The sequence below is a fragment of the Brassica napus genome, chromosome C9, assembly GCF_020379485.1.
Source record: "Brassica napus cultivar Da-Ae chromosome C9, Da-Ae, whole genome shotgun sequence".
NCBI lineage: Eukaryota > Viridiplantae > Streptophyta > Magnoliopsida > Brassicales > Brassicaceae > Brassica > Brassica napus.
Genome location: NC_063452.1, coordinates 14,488,853 through 14,500,411, shown reverse-complemented (window position 1 = coordinate 14,500,411; position 11,559 = coordinate 14,488,853). Strand labels below are relative to the sequence as shown.

Here is an 11,559-nt window from a genome sequence, read left to right as displayed (position 1 = left end):
AAGAAGAAGAGCAGAAGAAAATAAGAAACCTTGTGGTTTGGGTCACGTTTTGTTTTCAAAGTTTCAAAACTCAAAACTAATAAAAAGCGAAAACATCCGAAATGCTACTTTCTTGTTTTATTGATGTTTTCTTAGTTATTTAGTCTAACGTGGGTTTATACTTTATACTATCATTTTAATTTCCCAGAAGGTATTATTTTTTTGGGTGACAATAAGGATTTAACAAACTGACCAATCAACTACGCTCTTTCTTATTTTTTTGGGAACATTAAGTCATTGAATATAACGGCTATACAAGATTAAACAGAAAATTTAAAGAGTGGATAAGTCATACAGGTACTATATATACGACTTGTAGGGGGCAATGAGGACAAAAAATCAACGACGGAAGAAGAAGGTTACAGAGTGATAACACCTCATCAATATAAATTTTGCTAACTTACACCTCGTGTGATAGAAACTGAATGAGATGTGTGTTCGTTTAGGTCAAGAATATTCGTTATGCATAAATTTGACACCACAAATATGATTAATGGTCCGATCTGGCCTAAATTATTTAATTTCCGAAAAAACTTCTAAATTATTTTATTACAAATTTGATGGGAACAAAGTGGATTAAACTCAAGAAGGATTGCCTCAGTTTCAACTATTTCCATGCAGTTACTATACATCGGAATGGTGGATATTTAATTTAGCGGAGTGAAATGAAATGAGCGGGATATATTAGTTCGTACTTTAGTATTTGTTTACTTTCATTTCAATCTGAATCAGTTTATATGAGTAGAATTCCATAAAGAAGATAAATGTGACAAATGAGTTTGTTGTTCTAAAACTCTTCTGAATTATTTTGAATTACAAAGTGGATAGTTTAAAGTACCTTCTATTATTAACATTCACTTGCAAGTTACGTTTCAATACATAAATTTTCTATAAAAATCTTGCAGTGACCCCATAATTATATTAATATACAACCGAGTATAAATATTACCAGCAGTCAGTTAGTTACCTGTTGATTTTTATACCTGTACTGTAAATAATACTTACCCCGAATTTTATCACATCACTCTTTTATCAATATTCCATTTAAGAAATCGTGGAAGAGAATTTAGGGTTCGAATGAAAACATGCAAGATAACTGCGGTGTAATCTTAATAATAACAAAATAAATATGGATAGATACTTGTAAATATTTTTTTTGTAATTATTAATTGCGGTCTGCTGTGGTGCTGTTCTAAGCTTAAAAATAATAATGAAAATTTATATTATTCTAATTTTATTTTTCTTTAAGCAAGAAGTCTAGATTATTTATAATTATTTACTTGCTTCTCGAAAGTCATAACCAATTGATTCAATTTCATAGCCTTCAAAACACCAAGGATAGAAAACGCATGCTCTTTTTTCAAAAAAAAAAAAAAAAGGATAGAAAAAGTATTGGTTGGTTTGACGAAAAGAATCATTGGTTCCGTATTATGTCTGCCATCTATAAACATAATATATAAAAAAATAAAAAGAAAGAGATAAGAAATAATATTAATTTTTAGAGCAACAAAAGTGAATGTAAGGGATTTGTTCTGCCATTTACGACTCTCTTGTGACTCCCATTTACGAAAATGACGAAAGATACGTGTCTTTAAGCTTTTTTTTTAAGTTTTCTTTCTCTCTCTCTCTCTGTCTTCTTTCATGGATATATCTTCTCATACATCATACTAAGAAAAGTAAACGAGAATAATAAAACAACTTGGTCGCATACAGACGACAAGTTTGTAGACTTTATTCGTAGTTAGAGAAAGCTAGCTAAAAGAAAATATGCCAATACTTCGAAAATTTTTCTACGATAACTCATTTTAAGTTTTTGTATAAAAGTAGTTTTTAATAAAGAAAATAATTAAAATAAATTTAGTAAATGGTAAAAATATATTTATACCTTCGGATTAATCAATCTAAACTTAGAGTTTAGAATTAAAACTCCACAAATTAATATTAAAATTTTCAAAATAAAAAAAATTATTTTAATCATTTTCTTTATTGAAGACTATTTTTGTGACAAAAATTTAAAAATCGTTATTTGAGAAAATAGTCCTACGTATTATGCTACTCATTATTATTGTACGTGATTGCTCTTCATCGAGAAATTTATAAGAAAAATGTTACGTAGTTCATTTTCCTCAATAATATAATACAATTTTCTTTCTTTTTTTTCCTGTTAAAAAGGTAAATTATTATTATTCAAACATAAGTCTCATAACTTATTTCTATTTATCTTTTCCTTGTACCTTTATTCTAAATCTCACCAAACATTGCAAGACCAGAAAATAAATTTAGTAAGTAATTAATTAGCATGTGCTTTTAGAGAAACATTTCTCACAATAGTCCAAGTATGCATGAACCATTACAACTCCATCGGAATCTACTCTTTTGTCTAATGATAAGAGTCAATAAAAGACAATACTTTAAGCTACACCTTTTTGATTATTGTGGTCTAAATTCTGCTGTTAAAAGGAGGGGCAATGCATATTTTACCATGTTCATATACTATATATATATGCTTTTATTTCTTTGGTTCAATACTATATATGTATGCATATTTATGAATCTGATTCGTTTGTTTTGTCTTAATACTTTATTTCAGAACTAGAGTCGGTCCGCGCTACGCGCGGGATGTGAATTTCCATATATTATGGTTTGTACTATTTTTGTTATATTTTGTTATATGTGTGGTTAACTTGCGAATGGAATTGATATGTGTGATAATGTTTATGACTTAAGATATGGATCAGGTGGATGGTTTCATTGGATGAGAGATTATATCTGGTAGATTTATTTTACTTGTCTATTTCTCTATTCATAAATACTTTTTCTTGAGACTTGTTTCTGAGAGCGGCTCCATCGTTTGTTCAGATGTCTCACCAAGACCAAACCAAGGTGATTATTCTCTCATCGTCGAGAGAGTTACAATAAATCTATCTCATCAGCGAATCTTTTTCCCGGATCTTTGACACATCATGTAATTAGCCCATCACTATTGTTTATAAGGTGATTTGGTTAGGTGGTGTTTGAATATTTTAATTAGCAGGCTGGATTTTTTTTTTTGGGCATGTTTTCGAAAAATTTTATTTGTTAGGATGTTGTGTTGTGTTATGAATGATTGTCAATTTTACGATCTCAAGAAAAATGATGTTTTATTTTTTTATTTATTGGGGTTACATTATTAGTACCACGAATGCAAGAATGTTCATTTCAAGAACATATTTATCCATTTAATACGAATAATTTAATTTGATCCTGAAAAATGAATTTGAGAGGGGACATGATCAAATCGTCACTTTAAGAACTAACAAAATCTATAAACGTGGTAAAAGAAAAATATTATAATTATGCTCCAGGCCGGTTTATATATATGGAAATAAGTTCCTAAAGGTAGAATAAAGCTCTAGTAATTTTTTTATCAGACTACTCTTAAATTTTTGCAACATATAGTTCAAGAGATTTCTAAGTTTATAATATGTTATCTTAAATTAAATTAAAAATATTTTATTCACGATTGTGTATAATTTTATGTTTTTCATGTCATTTTTTGATATTTTCAAATCCTCTTATAAAACAAAAAAGGTTAGGAGTAATATAATTAATTGTTTTCTTCAATATTTATGTATTGTAAATGAAACTGAACAAATGTTTAATGATAGAACCAACAATTTGCAAGTCATTTTTTTTTGTTCGAAGACTTTTTTATAATTTGATTGACTTAAAACTTTTTATATATGTTGAATTTTTATATCTTTAAACTACACAACTAATAATTAACGATTTATTTTCGTGTTTTAATCAGGTTAACCAATATTTTGAAAATATAAAATAATATAATAAGTGTTTATAGTTTACAGGTTAACCAAGACTTTACACACTTTTGAGATTTTGAAAAAAAAAAAACAAAAAATGATTTTTAGCTAAAATACAGAAATCTTAACAGTTTGAATTCTATTTATGTTGTTATTTTCTATTATCAAATCACATAGGGGTTTAGGTTTAGACCCAGGTTTTTAAAATCGAATCACACAACTCTTTTCTCAACAGTGAATAATATTGTTTTTTGCAAAAAAAAGGAAAAAAAACAAATATATTGTACGTTTCTCGCCTTCTAGAAAACAGAGGGTTTACCTTACGTACGCTGAACATAAGTACTGACATTTGTAACCAACACTGATCTGTGTTCTTCGCATAAATAGTACTAAATTTAAGGCTTACACTTTGTGACATTTAAATTCTTTGATAAAAAAACGTTTATGATTCTTTGGCAGTCAAAAGTCAAACTCTTTTTTCTATATAGGTACCACAAGGATGATATCACTTTCTGAGGATCACACCAAGGTAATCTGTTTCACAAAGAAAATAAACATACTACGCATACATGCATTATGCTTATGCTTATGCTTATGCTTATGCTTAACATACTACGCATACATGCATTATGCTTATGCTTATGCTTATGCTTAAGCTTATGCTTATATATATGTTCAACACTTCTTATAATGTTATTCTTGTGAATGTTTGACCTTGGATATATATATATATAGAAATTTGGAATCTAAATAAAGTAAACAGAAATGGTGGTAGCCTATTGGCAATCTCTTGGGTTTGGTGTGTATCCACATCAGTCCTGGGTTCGATTCTCCCTGGGAACTAAATTATCACTACTTGGTCAGTCTGGGCTTGGGCTTCGGCCCAAGTGGTTTATATGGTGGACCACAACAGATGATTGGTTCACCCCCTGCATTAGTCGGAAGGTATTCCAAACTCGGGTCAGGCAGTGTGGTACGCTTTCGGACTAGTCCACTCTGTATCACTAAGTGCGTTCCTCCCGGGGCCGACCGGATCAGCCGATAGGATTTATCAAAAAAAAAAAAAAAAAAAGTAAACAGTTTAGAGATAGTGCACCGACTTCATAGTGTTGATGAGAAATAGTTATGCACATACCGTACGTATATTCACATTTCAAATTCTTGTAAAATCAATAATATTCAAATACAAAATACAATATCGTCGTTAGCTTGGTTACACGCAATAATAAGGAAGCAAGACAATGTCACACATAAATTATTTACCCTATTTTATTTACTTAATAAATCATGTATCAAACCACCAAAGCCCATTTAGCATTATCGACATTTCACATATTCATTCATCGATATGCTATTACTTTTTTAACATCTGGTTTGGTTCCTCATGCTTCAAGACTCGTCCACGAACCCACTTGATCTTATGAACTTCTTTAGGAGAAGAATTAAGATTGTGATTGTGATCCCAACCGCCGCCCACGTGAACAGTCTGTCATCGACTGGTTTCTGAGCTGCTCTTCTGACCATCCTTTGCATACCACTTCCAGAAGCCTTCGCCGCAACCTCAGCTGTTGCTAACAATCCTGCACTGGGACTCACATTGACTGCTTCAGCTGCTTCTTCGATTATTTGATCATCAAGCTATGGTATCTGCTGTGGCAGTGGCAGCGGCTGCTCTTCCACTACCGTTATTGCTTCCCGTGGCTCAGTTTGGGAATGAGCTAGTGACTCAGTGGAAGAAGGCGTTTGGCTACATTCCAGAGGAATATGTTTTCAAACCACGGTTGCTTTGCTAAGGATGTAGTGATGAATCTGCACTTATTAAGAAGACATGATTACTGAAATTGTTTCCAAAATTGAAGATGGATAATAGATAGGTCGTATCACTAAAAGAAAACATAAAATAATAGACAGTATTTGTTTGAGAATAACTGAAACATGTACCAGTATATATTTTGAAACACAGAACAATAAAAGCTGTGATTTAAGTTAAAAATATTTGTGAGTAATGTTGATACTCTTGTTTATGCAAGCATTTACACGCTGAAGATTTTTGACCTTATGTATAGGTTAAAAGCCATTATTATCAGAAGCTATTCCTAAGGTAACAAAATGCTATCCTATACTCGACTGGCTCAATAGCTCAAATTACCAATAAAACATCTACTCTCAACCAAAATATTATGCATAGAAGGATGTCTAGAAGGGTTTATACCTCATCAATAAGTTTTTGATGTTCAGGAGAGCCAAACTTTGGGTGGTGCCTTTCGTGATTTAGTGGCTAGTGTACGTCACTCGTCTTTTGGATAGTCTACTGATCCCAATGCTCCATTAGGGCTTGTAACCTATAAGGGCAGAGAAACAAATCTCAACCATAAGAGCAGAGAACTGATTTTAACTTCCAACCAATATGCAATCATTTACAATATAGATTCAATCAAACATCTCTCCCAAAATCTCAAAGGGAGTACTGTATGGTGATATACCTCAAGGGGAAGAGACATAAAATCGTCAGATGGGTTTGCTTGCATCTCCTTAACTTCCTGCCGAATCCTCTTCGCCGGCGGGTTTTTCAGGTTATACCGCCATCTAGTCGCCGCAGTTCTTTCGGGGAATGCAATCCGCCGCCGGAGTCCGTTTTGGCTCGATCCGTTCAAAAAGAAAATAATGCAAAGAGCGGGGAGGATATACTGTAAGAGATAGTGAGAGCAGATGAGTCCAAGGTGAGAAATACTCACATATTTATACCGAATACATCGCCTCACAGATCAAAACAACGCATTGAAGACAATAAGTCGTATCGTTTCAAGATAACGTGGAGAAACTCAGGAGTCACCGGTGTCGATCGAAGGTGAGAGATGATCTCCATCTCTTCATTTCATAGAATTAGGGTTACACAATATTTCATCTACTCGCAGACGAAGCGCGACGCCAAGCCCAACCGCATGCCCGAAACATTAAAGATTCACTTTAATGAAACGCAGCGCAGAGGACACGTATCGCGTGCAGGAAAGCCCAATTTATGACGTGGATGCACATGTGGCATACTTGGGAGGGATCCAAACTTTCTTTTATATATAAAGATAGCTTAATGGTTTCTAATGTGACCATATGGGTCGAGAAAAATGGCCTATTTTGATTCATATAATTTTGATCACGTCCTCTCGGATCCAAACAAATGGTAAGAGCAAGATAATACCCTAGCAAATCAAAGATTAAATAAGGGTGAACCAACTTCCATGTAGTATAATATGTGTCAATCGATGGATGAAAATACGTCGTTTGATTCGTTAATCAAAACGACATCATTTTAAATTTGAAAAATCAAAATTTTAATCCCTGAGTCTTTCTCTCTCTAAACGAAAATTACATAAAATTAAGTGTTTACTCCGCACATACGAGCTTAAACATTTTATAATTACTTATTAATACATGCGTTACTAATTTAAAGAATATAATGATAAATTATTATTTATGTTTTCATTAAAAAAAAATTATGTATTATAAATTTTTAATTTATTTGTATAATATATCCATTATATAGAAATAAATCTTAAAAATCACTCAATATTCTCTTTTCAATTATAAAAGTAAGAATTTTACTTGATTAATATTTAGTTATGTATTTTCTTTTTTTAATTTTTTAATTTCAGATAACAACACAATATATATAAATTACCTTTTTTTTAAATATATTTTTAGATTTTGGATAATTCTTTTATAATTGTTAATTTTAATCATTTTACTACGAGAAAACGTTTCTATAACAACGAAGATTTACAAGGAAAATGTTTCCTCGTAAATTTACATGGCGTTTACTACGAAATTACGACGAGTCCAAAATTCGTCGTAAACTCCATGTAACTTTACGAGGAAACAGTTTCGTCGTAAAGTCAATGTAAGTTTACGACGAAAGTACGTGGAAAGAGAAATTCGTCGTAACCGTTACATCGACATTACAACGAAACATGTTACCATTATATTTAGGTGAAAACGTGTATTCAATGTGCTTTAACGTACCTAAATTCGTTGTAAATTCGTTGTTATATTTTGCCTACCAAAATCGAAAATTTCTATATATATGTCATTTCCCACAACTTTCTTCCTCACAACACACAAACGAAAACAAAAAAAAAAATCAGAAAAAAAAAATTTTCAAAACAAAATCTAAGAAAAAAATGGCCGGTGGCGGTAGTATTTACGAGTTACCGAGTTGGATGTATTTGCACAAAGATTCCGACGGGAGGGTGACGAACGCATTTCTGAGCGGGCTAGAGACATTCATGCACCCGGCGGGCTGTACACCGATCACGCATGAAAGCGGTAAGATGTTATGCCCCTGTCGGAAATGCAAGAATTCAAAATTTGCACGTAGTGAAACTGTATGGAAGCATTTAGTAAACAGAGGATTTACACCACAATACTACATTTGGTATCAACACGGAGAGGGTTATGGGGGAAATGAAGCTAATAGTAGTACTAATAATTTTGAGGGTGCTCATCATAATGAAGAACCAAATCATTTGCATAATGAATATAATTATCATCCGGAGGAGCAGATGTTAGATCATGATAGAGTTCAAGATATGATTAGTGATGCATTTTTAGAAACAACTACAACAATAGTTGATGGAACTGGAAATGTAGAAGAACCTAATTTGGATGCAAAAAAGTTTTATGAATTGCTAGATGCTGCAAATCAACCAATCTACACTTGTTGTAGAGAATGTCTCTCTAAATTGTCTCTAGCAGCTAGGATGATGAATATTAAAACAGATCATAATTTACCTGAGAATTGCATGGATGCATGGGCGGAGTTGTTTAAAGAGTATTTGCCAGAAAATAACGTGTTTACTGAATCTTATTATGAGATTCAGAAATTGGTTTATAGTCTTGGGTTGCCTTCGGAGATGGTTGATTTTTGCATCGACAACTGCATGATCTACTGGAAGGAAGATGACAAGTTAGAAGAGTGTCGATTCTGCAAAAAACCACGATTCAAACCGCAAGGCCGTGGGAGGAATAGGGTACCGTACCAAAGGATGTTGTACCTACCAATTACAGACATATTGAAAAGATTATATCAATCTGAGAGGACTGCTGCGTCGATGAGGTGGCATGCTGAACATGTCCAGAGAGATGGCGAGGTTGCACATCCTTCAGACGCAAGAGCGTGGAAACATTTCAACAAGGTACATGATATCTTGCATATTTCCATTATCTTATCCATTCGTCCATGTGCATTTTGATCATATAGACTAGGATTTAGCCATGTTTAGGTTACATTTTGCATACATGAGTCTTTATCAGGTGTTGGAGTGCCACATGGAGTTCTTCGGGACATTTGGATGCATTTGGAGCTCAAAGGAGGTGAAATAGGTGACCATTGGACGAGCAGAGGATGGGAGCGAGGTTCCGCAGCGACATCATGAGGTCGCTCCAAAGCACCTATCAGAGCGACCTAGCTGGAGTGACCCCGTGAAGTCGCTCGCCATATTCATCCCGTTGGAAGCCCAGAGCGACTTGCCCAGAGCGACGCACCGAGGTCGCTCGCATCTCACACCCCTCTCGGAGTGACCTCCCAAAGCGACACCCTGAGGTCGCTCGCGTCTCTATGGCGAGACGACACGAAGCGAAGCCCGGGGCGACCTCTCAGAGCGACCCACTGAGGTCGCTCCCGAAGGCCGGAGCGACTTGTCGGAGCGACATGCCGAGGTCGCTCTGCGTCTATTGTTGGGTCGATTTCTATTTTACTTAAGGCCTTTTTGGTCATTTCATGATGCACGTTTTACATTTCTAAAACCTATGTTTTAAACATGTTTTTTGTAGCCGGCAGGCAGATTATCTTTTGGATCTACTGAGAAATACACAAAAAAACTCTCTTGAGAAGTTTATCTCTTGGATTTTGATTGTTATGTTCTTGTGTTCTTGTTGATTTCTTATCTATTTCTCTACTTGATTAATCTGAAATCCAATATGGGTTTAAGAGGAATCATGGAGATTAGTGAGTAATCACCTTTTGAATTCATGGGTTAGGGAGATTAAGGGTAATTAGGTTAGTTCTAGGATGTTTTAGTGTAGATCATTCTTGTTCCTTGCTATTAGAGTATTCATAATGCATCTTCTGAGTTGGCCACTCAAAAGTTGATCAATAGGCATTTCCCACCCAAAAGGTGTTTGATGAAATGCTTGAGATAACTCTCCTAGGCTTTTAGTATACTTTGCCAAAGACATTTGTTGTTAAAGGTGCTAAAATAGCTAATAGACTTGTTAGTAATGATTGCTTTCATATTATTCAACCAAAGACATTTGATGTTTGAGATATGTTAGCAAATGAGCATTCACCTAGACATAGAGCTTGCTTAGAATTGTGTCTAGGCTTAAGGTCGATAGTTTCATTGATCATTTTTCATCCTTAGTTCGAAACTTGATCACCCAAGGTCTAATCCCTATGCCCATGAGTTCTCTTTTCCCTTAGTCAAGAAAGTATCATTCTGTTATTGCTTTTTAGTTTTAGTCATAGCTTAAAACTCATCTAAATCATTGGTTGCACTTAGATTAAGTGAATACTTGCATTCTCAGTGCTTTCATATCCCTCAGAACTGGTTCGACAATCACTATACTACAACATTTGTCTTAGGAGCCTTGAAAACTCCTAACATCAAATTGGCGCCGTTGCCAAATTCTGAGTAGATTTAAACATTGAGATTTAGTCACTTGCTTGAGACTAAGTCATTTTAATTTTGTTTTGTTACTGATTCTTCTTCTTCACCTACCTTTCACTTTCAGGTGTATGAACTTGAGGAGCAGGGGTCTATCAAACCTAGTTCCAATAGTAGCAGACATCAGAGCTTTTGAGAGGGAGTGTGCTAGAGCTAGAAGAGAAGAAGAACAACAAGCCCACTTGCGGAGACTGGATATTGATATGGAAGATCAACCGCAGGGGGCAGAACACCAACCGCGGGCAGCTCGACCCATTGGTACTTATGACCGGCCCAACATTCATGGTCATAGACTGGGAATCCGAGCACCGGCTGTGGCAGCCAACAACTTTGAGGTCAAGTCAGGACTCCTCAACGTGATCGAGAACAACAAGTATCATGGCTTGGCTCTAGAGGACCCATTTGATCACTTGGACAAGTTCGACAGCTACTGTGGGTTGTCAAAAACCAATGGTGTGTCCGAAGATGCCTTAAAGCTCAAGCTATTCCTTTTCTCTTTGGGGGATAAGGCACGTCAGTGGGAGAAGTCTCTACCCAGCGACTCTATCACCACTTGGGATGATTGCAAGAGAGCATTCTTGGAGAAGTTCTTCTCTACTTCAAGAACTGCTAAGCTGAGAAATCAGATTTCCAGCTTTCAACAAAAGAACTTGGAAGGCTTCAGTGAAGCCTGGGAGAGATTCAAGGGCTACCAAGCTCAATGCCCACACCATGGTTTTTCTAAGGAGAGCTTGCTGAGCACATTCTACCGTGGTGCTCTTCCTAAGTACAGGGCCAGACTGGATACAGCTAGCAATGGGTTCTTCTTGGGGAGAACTGAGGCAGATGCAGAGGAGCTGGTTGACAACATGGTAAAGAGTGATGCAGTCTACAGTGGAGACCACGACAGAGGCAGTCGAACAGATGATAAGCAGACGAGGAAAGAGTTGAAAGCTCTACAGGATAAGATAGACATCCTCCTTGCTAATAAAGCCACACAAGAGCAGCTGCACTTTGTTGGT

The 11,559-nt window shown here is 35.0% G+C and overlaps 1 non-coding gene across 1 annotated transcript; it reads right to left on the bottom strand.

Moving 5' to 3' along the window:
- Positions 1-11,169: 11,169 nt before the first annotated feature.
- Positions 11,170-11,276, bottom strand: LOC125593537. Its single transcript, XR_007329441.1, has one exon. It is a non-coding gene; the product is annotated as a small nucleolar RNA R71 (small nucleolar RNA).
- Between the last annotated feature and the right edge of the window lie 283 nt (positions 11,277-11,559).